The sequence below is a fragment of the Lactuca sativa genome, chromosome 8 (genome assembly GCF_002870075.4).
Source record: "Lactuca sativa cultivar Salinas chromosome 8, Lsat_Salinas_v11, whole genome shotgun sequence".
Classification (NCBI taxonomy): Eukaryota; Viridiplantae; Streptophyta; class Magnoliopsida; order Asterales; family Asteraceae; genus Lactuca; species Lactuca sativa.
Genome location: NC_056630.2, coordinates 146,759,137 through 146,768,859, shown reverse-complemented (window position 1 = coordinate 146,768,859; position 9,723 = coordinate 146,759,137). Strand labels below are relative to the sequence as shown.

Genomic DNA, 9,723 nt, shown 5'->3' with positions numbered 1-9,723 from the left:
GGGATGTAAAGTGAAGTCATATGCCAGATCTGTGAAATCATCAGCCTGAGTTGGTATTACTCAGAACCTCAAGGATTTCGTATGTGCAGTGTTCCAAAGAAATAAGATGAAAAACAATTAAATTTTTTTTTGGAATTTTTTGATGTCAAAAATTCAATTTGACATGAATGCAGTTGAACCCCAGGCAAAGGTTGCTTCGTTAATCATCAAGAGAGATGATCAACAGCTTGTGTAGTTTCCCGTGAATTACAATCGAATACTTTTTGATAAGTATCGAAGGGCTTCTTTTAAAAGATACTTTTGGGTTGGTTTCAAATTTCATTACATATCAACCTTAACATAAGGTGCGAAATTGTAAATGAAATTACTTGTATGACCAGTGTAGTCAGTGACAAGTCGGCTTTTGAAAATATTTATCATGACTAGGATTTGCGAATAAAAATCACATAGAAATCATATTCATATAAAAAAAATTGTACTGGATCTTGTTGGGTAACAAACATCGTGGGTTGCGAATGTTTGATCAAGACCACACACGGGAATTGAATAAGATTTGGAGTTTCGAAATTTTGGTACAGAAACAAAAGTTTCGTTAAAATCTGGAACTATGTTCCCCGTCAATTCCTCAAGGTTTATGATGTTTGGGTTTCACTTTCATCACGGACTCATGATGTCATATCATAAACACATAATTTTTGTATATCTAAGTCTCGATGGTTTTGATTAGAGACCTCTTGGACATACGTCTTTGTGTGTGATTTGTGTGAAGAAATTTTGAGATGAAAAAGATTAGTTATAAGATCGAATGTACCTCTGTTATATGTGGACCAAACAGAAAAATCTTAACTCATATGAGAAGAGTAAAGGTAGCTCTTTTGACTTATGCGAATACAAGCCTTTTGGGAAGAAATTTCCATGTGATAATTTCATTAAGGCTTTCTTTTCTCACACATAGAGTCACATGAGACTTTAGTCAACATGCTGCAGCATGCTTCTAGGGACATCCTAACTAGTTCAAATTAAAAAAAAAATTGATACCTTCCCATAGAAACATATAAGCATGACCTCTTCGCATTAAGCCCTGGACTAAACTCAAAACACGCTAAAGAATATTTTTGTGATTTTAAATTTTTCAAAATTAAAAACATAACAAAATAAAATCTTTTTGGATTTTTTTATTATTTTTCAAAAACAAAAATGAATAAACATAAAATCTTTTTGGATTTTTGATTTTTCAAAAACAAAAATACAAAATGAATCGTAAACCTAACCTTAGTTGTTATGAGCGCAAATGCGAAGAAATGTGGATGCGAAGCCTCTGGATGAAAAGTAACATCTGAACAATTCTGACTCATAACTGCTGAATGAAACTTTCATGCTTGATATTTTGGAATTGAATTCGCATCAATCATCCCCAAACCTGCTAAAATTCTTACAAATGATTTTTCATCAAGAGGTTTAGTAAAAATATTAGCAAGTTGTTCAGTTGTTTTAACAAAATGAATTTCAATATTCCCATCTTCCACATGATCTTTGATAAAATGATATCGAAGAGCAATGTGTTTTGTCTTGGAATGTTGTACTGGATTATGACAAATGCGAATTGCACTTTGCGAATCACAATACAAGGGAATCTTTTTCATGTTCATTGCATAGTCACGAAGTTGACTCTGAATCCAAATAATTTGCGAAGTGCAAGCAGCAGCTGCAATGTATTCAGCCTCAGCAGTTGATATAGCCACACAAGTTTGCTTCTTCGATGTAACGACTCAAAAATCATGACTAAAAATTTCTTTTTAAAACATTACTAAAACCATATTTATAAAAACGTATCATAAGTCATAACATAACTTTCGAGTATTAAATTCAAAACATAATCTCATTATCAGAGTAAAACATTCCCCAGGCTAACTGACTATGGTGTGTGCACTGCAATCTCTCCGAGCTCCTCTTTTGAAAATTGAGTACCTGAAACCAAAACTAAAAATCGTAAGCACGAAGCTTAGTGAGCTCCCCCAAACTACCACATACCATACAATAACATATAAAACACATACTGGGCCTTGCCCACTGCATCGGACCGAGGTCCAGACTAACTGGGGCCTTGCCCCCTGCATCGGACCGAAGTTCGAAAACTGACTGGGACCTTGTCCCCTGCATCGGACCAAAGTCCGGACTAACTGGGGCCTTGCCCCCTGCATCGGACCGAAGTCCGGAAACTGACTGGGACCTTGTCCGGACTAACTGGGGCCTTGCCCCCTGCATCGGACCAAAGTCCGGAACTAACTGAACAGAACATAACATAAACATATCAACTAGCATGAACACACATATACTGCATACTGCATCGGGCCGTAGCCCGGAACACATAACACATAAATCATGTCTGAGCCACGAAGGCATCAAACATACTAACTACTGCATCGGACCGAAGTCCGGAAACTATTGCTAGCTAATCGGGTCGGCATTGTGGTCGTAGACCCGTTCTTACTGGAAGGAAACTCACCTGAACTACTGAGCTCTTCCGATAATCCTCTGGCTGCTAATCGACAATCCTCTGAGTCGCTGCTCCTCCAGCTCTCCAAGCTACCAATATCAATATGACACTTAGTCTGATAGTCCTCTAAAAGTCAACTAAGTCAACTCTGGTCAAAGTCAAAGTCCTGGTCACAGTCATCCTTCCGGGTTGACCCTACTCGCCGAGTCAGCCTACTGACTCGCCGAGTTCATAAGCTCATAAACCCCTTCATTCGCGACTCGACTCGCCGAGTCAGCCCCTGACTTGCCGAGTCTACCGATTTCCGAGTCCTCACCTGACCAACTCACTGAGTCCCCACTCAACTCACTGATCCGAGTCTTAACTCGAAGGGGTTGGGGTTTCGCGACTTGACTCACCGAGTCCAAGAACAAACTCGTCAAGTCCGAGGCAATCTTCAACAGACTCGCCGAGTTGTTCGTCCAACTCGTCGAGTTCATCTCCATCTTCATACTACTCGCCGAGTCCACTCGAAAGACTCGCCGAGTCTATTCAGTCCTTCATATATTCAGAGGCTTTTGAGTCATGCATGGACTCCAAACTGTAGATCCACTCTTCTAAAGCCTATTTCTTATGTAAAGTGGCAAACTTTACGTGTAGCTAAGGAGATCTAGGCTCAAAACACTATAAACTAGAGTTTGAGACAAAAGGGCTTAACAATCAACCCATAGACTGATGCTTTATGATTCTCTAGGCCAAGATACACATAGATCTGAAGTAGCAACTTCAGATCTGGGCTTCTAACTCGAAATGGTTCATAAACTTGTCCTAAAAGCCCCAAATCTCATGATAAAGGTTGATCTATATGCAAAAGAGGGAAGGTAGCGACTCATTACCTTCAAATGTTCTGGAAGACCTCACAAACTCTGGATCTACTGCCAATCCTTGAATCCCCAATGGGTGCCTTCTTCCTTCTTCCTTCAAATCACCCAAAATGGCAAGAAAGCTTGAATGAGCAACAATGGAGGCTTAGGGTTTTTGGTTCTGGACTATAGGGGCCGCAAATGAGCCCTAGGGAAGAGAATAAGCTGCTTAAATAGGGTACCAAGTCCCGAAATTAGGGTTTCCCAACCCAGACCAGACTCGTCCAGTCCACTTGCCGACTCGCCGAGTCGGTCACTTACTTTACACCCGAATCCCGCTCCGACTCGCCGAGTCAACCCTCTTTAAATTAGGGTTTCTCCTTTCCTTTCTTGACCTTTCAGATTTTGGGTGTTACAACTCTCCCCCACTTAACTAAACTTCGTCCTCGACGTTCTCTATGGTCAACTGACCTACAATACGCCTCAACACCCTCCCTGGTGACTTTAACCCTTTTGTCCATCACTCCAGCCACTCACAGTGCTGGTCACTACTAATGGTACATACTGAATTCTTCTCTTTTCCATAATTTCCTTAGCGTTACTTCCTCTGACTGAAAATTATGTTGCCCCTCATCCGCCTACCGGATGCACTGAGACTACCCTGGTCTAACTAATCCGCCGATATCTGGGTTACCGGACTCCCACCGGTCACTACACTCCATCGCAATCTCCTAGTCGCTCCCAGCGACTCCTGAAGATACTTCGACTATCTATAACTGTTCTATCCATTCTGCCATCCATACTGAATCGATGCTGCTGGAACCAGCCTGCTTATCTCTCATTTGACTACTCAATTTCCAAAAAACTTGAGTCTCCCTTCCTGAAAGAAAGGCTACCTGCCTAATTACCCTCGCAGGTCACTTATACTTGGCAGAAGACTCAACTGATCCTGCTGAGAGGGAATTTCCATTTCCAATTCAACCAACTATACCGCCCTCACTTGCATTCCAACACAAATACTAATATTGTCCATAACTCTGAAACTATATGAACACTGAACTACCTGCAACACTGAACTGCCTGATACACTAAACTGCCTGAAACACTGAACTGCCTGAAACACAGAACTGCATGAAACATTGAACTGCATGAAACACTGAACATGCCTATATGACTGCTTCCCAAAATACCTCAAGACCTTCCTGGTCTCCAATCATTCGTCGGTTATCTGCAACACCGAGTTCCAACTCAACTGTGGAGTCAAAGGACTCCTCACTTAGTCGCTCCCACGACTTTTGAACGAAATCTTTCTCTGGAAACAGTTTCCACTAGTTATCCTGTCACTGTGGCTCTAATAACCTCCCGATCCACCGATCAGGTCCTAACGTCACATCCTGCATCATCAATTCCACGACTAATAACATGACGGCTCCCAGACTAACGGTAGCCCTTAACATAAATGAACCCAACGGTCCACTGCTATCCTGATCTCATAACTGAGGTGACGATCCGACTGTCGAATCGCCGGCTTAACCATAACTGAATCATTTGAGAAATCCGAAATCTGAGCCATGGATTCCCATATCTTCACTGCTGCACCCGAACTGGTGGGTACTACTGTTTCCCCTGCGTCCAAACAACGTGCTCATGATATCTACTAACCTAACGAATGCTACAGCTACATCTGTAGACTTACAACACTATACTACTATCTGTCTGCTAGTGAATGCTACGGCTACCCCCGCAGACTTACAACACTACACTACTATCTGACTGCTAGTGAATGCTACGGCTACCCCCCACAGACTTGCAACACTACACTACTATCTGAATGCTAGTGAATGCTACGGCTACCTCCGCAGACTTACAACACTACTACTATCTGAGGACATCCTGACTATCCCTAGTCCTGCTAGTAATTCCTCATCCTGATTTCTCAAAACCAGCCCTCAGACATCGAATACTGCATCAACCTTGACATCTTACATCCTTGATATACTTAGCGCTTCGTCGAGGAATTCTTTGGCTTGGTTCCCAACCCAACCGTTTACTAATCCGGATAAAAGAAACTATTGTTGGGAAGTTTCCAAACTCCCCACTCCTGAATCTACACAACCCTGCATGCTGTCACTGCCACTGGCTTTCAACACAAAAGCATCTCTTGCTAACCGTTCTCGGGATCCTCATTCTGACTCACTATAGTCCTACAGGAGGTCCTTCAATCCTGGATTCCCAACCAACTTTTAGCCATCTTAATTACATGAACTAACTGTTGGGAAGTTCCTCAAACTCCCAATCCTAAACTCCTCAATCCATCAATCGCTGCGCTACTATCTTTTCTTCTCTGAGGTCGTGTACTCATTATGGGTCTGCGTGCTCTTATCCTTGTATACTCGGAGGGTTCTCCCCCACTTGGATTCGGCTAACTTCTTATGGCTCACTGGTCGAAAGGATTCCCCAACCTTTCTTCCATTAAAAGGGCGATCTGCTACCCGCCAATGTTTATCTCTGCTGGCGCTCCAGCTAACTTTTACCAGATCCGAACCATTCTTGCTAACTAACCGAGCACCCTTCAATCCTTAACTACTTGTTTTAATGACTGCATCCCAAGATGTTGCGGTTAGGGTGAACATCTCTAACCCACTTCCTTACCGACCGCTAGCTACTCCACTAGAAACTCTAGATTGTCACTACTTGATCATTACTCGACTAACACCTTCCGCAAGTAGTGAGGCACTACTGAATCTTACACATACATGCTACAGTTACTGTATCCGAAGTAACCGGCCCTAGAGGGGACGACCTCCAATTCACCATTCTAATTCCAAGGTATGCAGATGGCATAAAACTCCGTCACAAGTAGGTAATATAATACCCCCAACACATATACTTATTGATATCAATGCAGCAACATAACAATAATAACATGAATAATAATTGACAGGGAGGTAAAAGATACATACCTCCATCACTCAGCGCTGCTCGAATCCTTGCTGAAATCAACCGAAAAACTCGGCTCCGAGCCGTGGGCCCCCTTGCCCGGCCTCGGCAACCGCTGGCGGTACTTGAAATCTCAAGGGCAGGAGTTGGCACCTGCCCTGTTGAATACAAACTCGGACAGTGGGCCTTCTTGTGGCCCCTCTGACTGCAATGGAAACATATTGGATCAAGTCCATGGGCGACGGTAACAATACAATCCCTGCTAAAATGGCCAAACTGGCCGCACTTGAAACATCCGGTATCGCCTCCACTTCTACGCTTGCACGCACCCAGGAGCGTCCTACCGCACTTCCCGCATCGACTGCGGCTCTGATAGTCCTTCGTCCTCAAATCCGACCCCTTGGGCCTCTTACCCGAACCTGTGGCTACCTGATTCTCATCCGTTTTCCTCTTCCTTTCCGATTCCCTGCCCATCTCTCACTCCTGCGTTACCTTGTCGACACCGCCCGTCGACTGAACAACAACTGTCTGATCCAGGAGCTTCGTGATCAACCTATCAGTGATCCTCACGACCATGTCGGGCAGTTCCTCGCAAATGGCTTGCGTAACCTCCTTAATTATCCAATCATGCAGAGGTCTCTCTTGGAGACAGGATGCCCCACTCACTCCTATCCACTGATGACAAAAACTAGAAACGGGATCTCTGATATGTGCATAATTGGTTCATATTAAGTATACATTATTATTCATTTATTAGCTAAATTATTGCATATTATGGACAAAAGGTACCTAAAAGTGTTTAAATTATGTTTTTCAGTCCAAAGATGAAGCTCGGAAGCGAAAGGAGGCGGGAGAAACAGTTAGAAGATCGAGGATGAAATAAAGAAGAAAAACACTAAAAATGGCACTGACTCGGCAAGTCAGATCGACTACTTCGCGAGTCCAATCGAAGAATCGAGAAGATAATGACTCGGGATCCCAGAGAGTTATCACAATACGGGGAATGTGAGAGAGACTCGACGAGTCACCACCTGACTCGACAAATCGGTTCGTATATATAAAGATATTCCTCAGAACGATAGAGGGGAGTTCTAGAACGATTCAGAAGAGTTTAGTTGTGATTGAGAAGGCAGAAAAACCCTAGAAGACGACGAAAGAAGCTAGAATTCAATCCAGGAGAGTAATTGAGGCAAAATTTCATCATTCCACTTATTCTTTTGTTTTATCATTATGGTTAAGCAATTTGACTTTGTTTGTTTGCTGTTATTTACTTTAATTATGAGCTAAAACCTTTAGACTTCTGTTTGGGATACAAAGTTGACAATATGGTTTGATTGATTGGTAGGATTAATTCTAAGTTGGTGAATTTTTGTTATTTTAGCTTGCTAAAGAACCTTGTGTGTGAATAATAATTAATTTTCTGTTAATAGGAAGATAATTGATTAGCATGAACATCTATTGATTATTAACCTCATATGCTATGTGATCACTACGCCATATGTCTAGGATTAATGAATATGAAACTAGAATTAATAAGAAAATTGAGTAAACCCATGTGCAAGCTTGTAAGATGACCATCAAACAAGAAGTTAATTAAAAGAATAAATTAGTTAACTATTACAAGTCTAACTTAACCCGAATAATTAATCTAGTGAATTTAATTAAATTAGACAATTGGCCACTGTTTAAGTTAGTTTATTTACTAAGGATTAGGGTAGTGAATACGAATCTAATCATTTGAATCGGTAATCAACGAAAGAATTAATCCATTGCACCATTACCTTGAAATCAACCATAGAGTCAACCAAGTTGAACTAAACAGAAGTTCCTTTCCAATTATTGAATCTAGTTAAGTCTCTATTTTCTCGTTCTTAAATTAGTAATAGTTAGTAAGTTTCTAGTCTTGTAAAACTAGAGAAACCCCCTACTTATTAATTAACTTAGATAAAATTAGTTTTTAATTATAATTTACCGTTCCCTGTGATCGATACCCTGCTTATTTAGCTATACCACAATTGATAGGTTCACTGCCTTTTGTGTGTTATTTGATAATTAAAATTTGGTTTAAAATTATGTGAGTTTTCACACATCAAGTTTTTGGCGCCGTTGTCGGGGATCGAACGGTTCTAAAATTAATATTAAATTCTAGTTTAATCGATCCTTTGTGTGGGATTTATCTTACACAAAGTTATTTACAAAGTAATTCAGTAAGTACAATTAGTTTCAATAAAATTCTGTTTTTAGGATAACTAGAATTTTTTTTTTCATTTTTTGCCTTGAACTCGCCGAGTGCATACGAGTAGACTCGGCGAGTACATCGTTGTTTCAGTTTTAATTTTTTTATTTCATTTTTGTTCTTTTTACGCGTTTTGTTTCTTTTGTTTTGTTTGTTTACAGTTTTTTCATGACCCGAGGATCTGATACACCTCTGGTCCCCCTTCTTGAAGACCCGGAATCCGCGCTAAGGTAGAGCAAGGGCAAAGCCGTTGGAGAATCCGCTTCGTCAAAGAACTCACCACTTAAAAACTTAAAGTCCGTTTTCAGCAAGAAGAAGAGCAGCAAATCCGGAGCATCCAGTGCCTCGTTGACAGTTGAAGAACCAATTCAAGAAGATATCGAGTACGATACCGAGGAAGAAGAAGAGCATACTTACGAGCACGAAACCGATTCCGAAGAAGAGTTAGCTATCACAATGGCTAACATTGATGAAGTCCCCATGGGGGAATGGAAGAAAAGGATGCGTGATGACACCGGGCCGGGACTTGTGCAACCCGCAATTCCCGCGACCGCTACTTTCGAACTAAAGGGCCATATTTTCGCCCAACTCAAGGAGATTCCTTTTTACGGGAAGGATCACGAAGACGCTTACAAGCACTTGGACGAAGTGAATGATGTGGCCGATTACTTCAACATACCGAATGTTCCACGCGAGACCCAGCTTCTTCGCATGCTTCCTGTCACATTTAAAGGAGTTGCAAAAGATTGGTTAAAGTCACTTCCTCCCGGATCGGTCACCACATGGGCCAAGATGAAAGAAGAGTTCATAGACCATTTCTGCCCGCCCTCCAAGATAGCCAAGCTTAAGAAAGCCATTGCCAACTTCGAGCAACAACCCGGAGAATCTCTTTATGAAGCTTGGGAAAGGTACAAGAGCCTACTTAGAAATTGCCCACACCATGACCTTAATAGCCAACAAGAGGTCTCCATCTTCTATGATGGAGTCAATGTCACCACAAGGCAATTGCTTGATTCTCAAGGCCCGCTCACAAAGAAGGCACCCCCGGTAATTAAAGAATTAATTGAAGAATTCTCTAAGCACTCTAGAGAATACCACAATCCGAGAAACGAAGTAAGTCGGGGGGTAGTGAACGCGGCAAATGATAGCATGGCGGCGGTGATAGCTAAGCTTGATAGTCTAGATCGAAGGATGACAAAAATGGATCA

At 41.7% G+C, this 9,723-nt stretch overlaps 1 non-coding gene across 1 annotated transcript; it reads right to left on the bottom strand.

Annotated features, from left to right (window-relative positions):
• Positions 1 to 9,355: 9,355 nt before the first annotated feature.
• On the bottom strand, positions 9,356 to 9,462 carry LOC111909499 (small nucleolar RNA R71). Its single transcript, XR_002856207.2, has one exon. It is a non-coding gene; the product is annotated as a small nucleolar RNA R71 (small nucleolar RNA).
• Between the last annotated feature and the right edge of the window lie 261 nt (positions 9,463 to 9,723).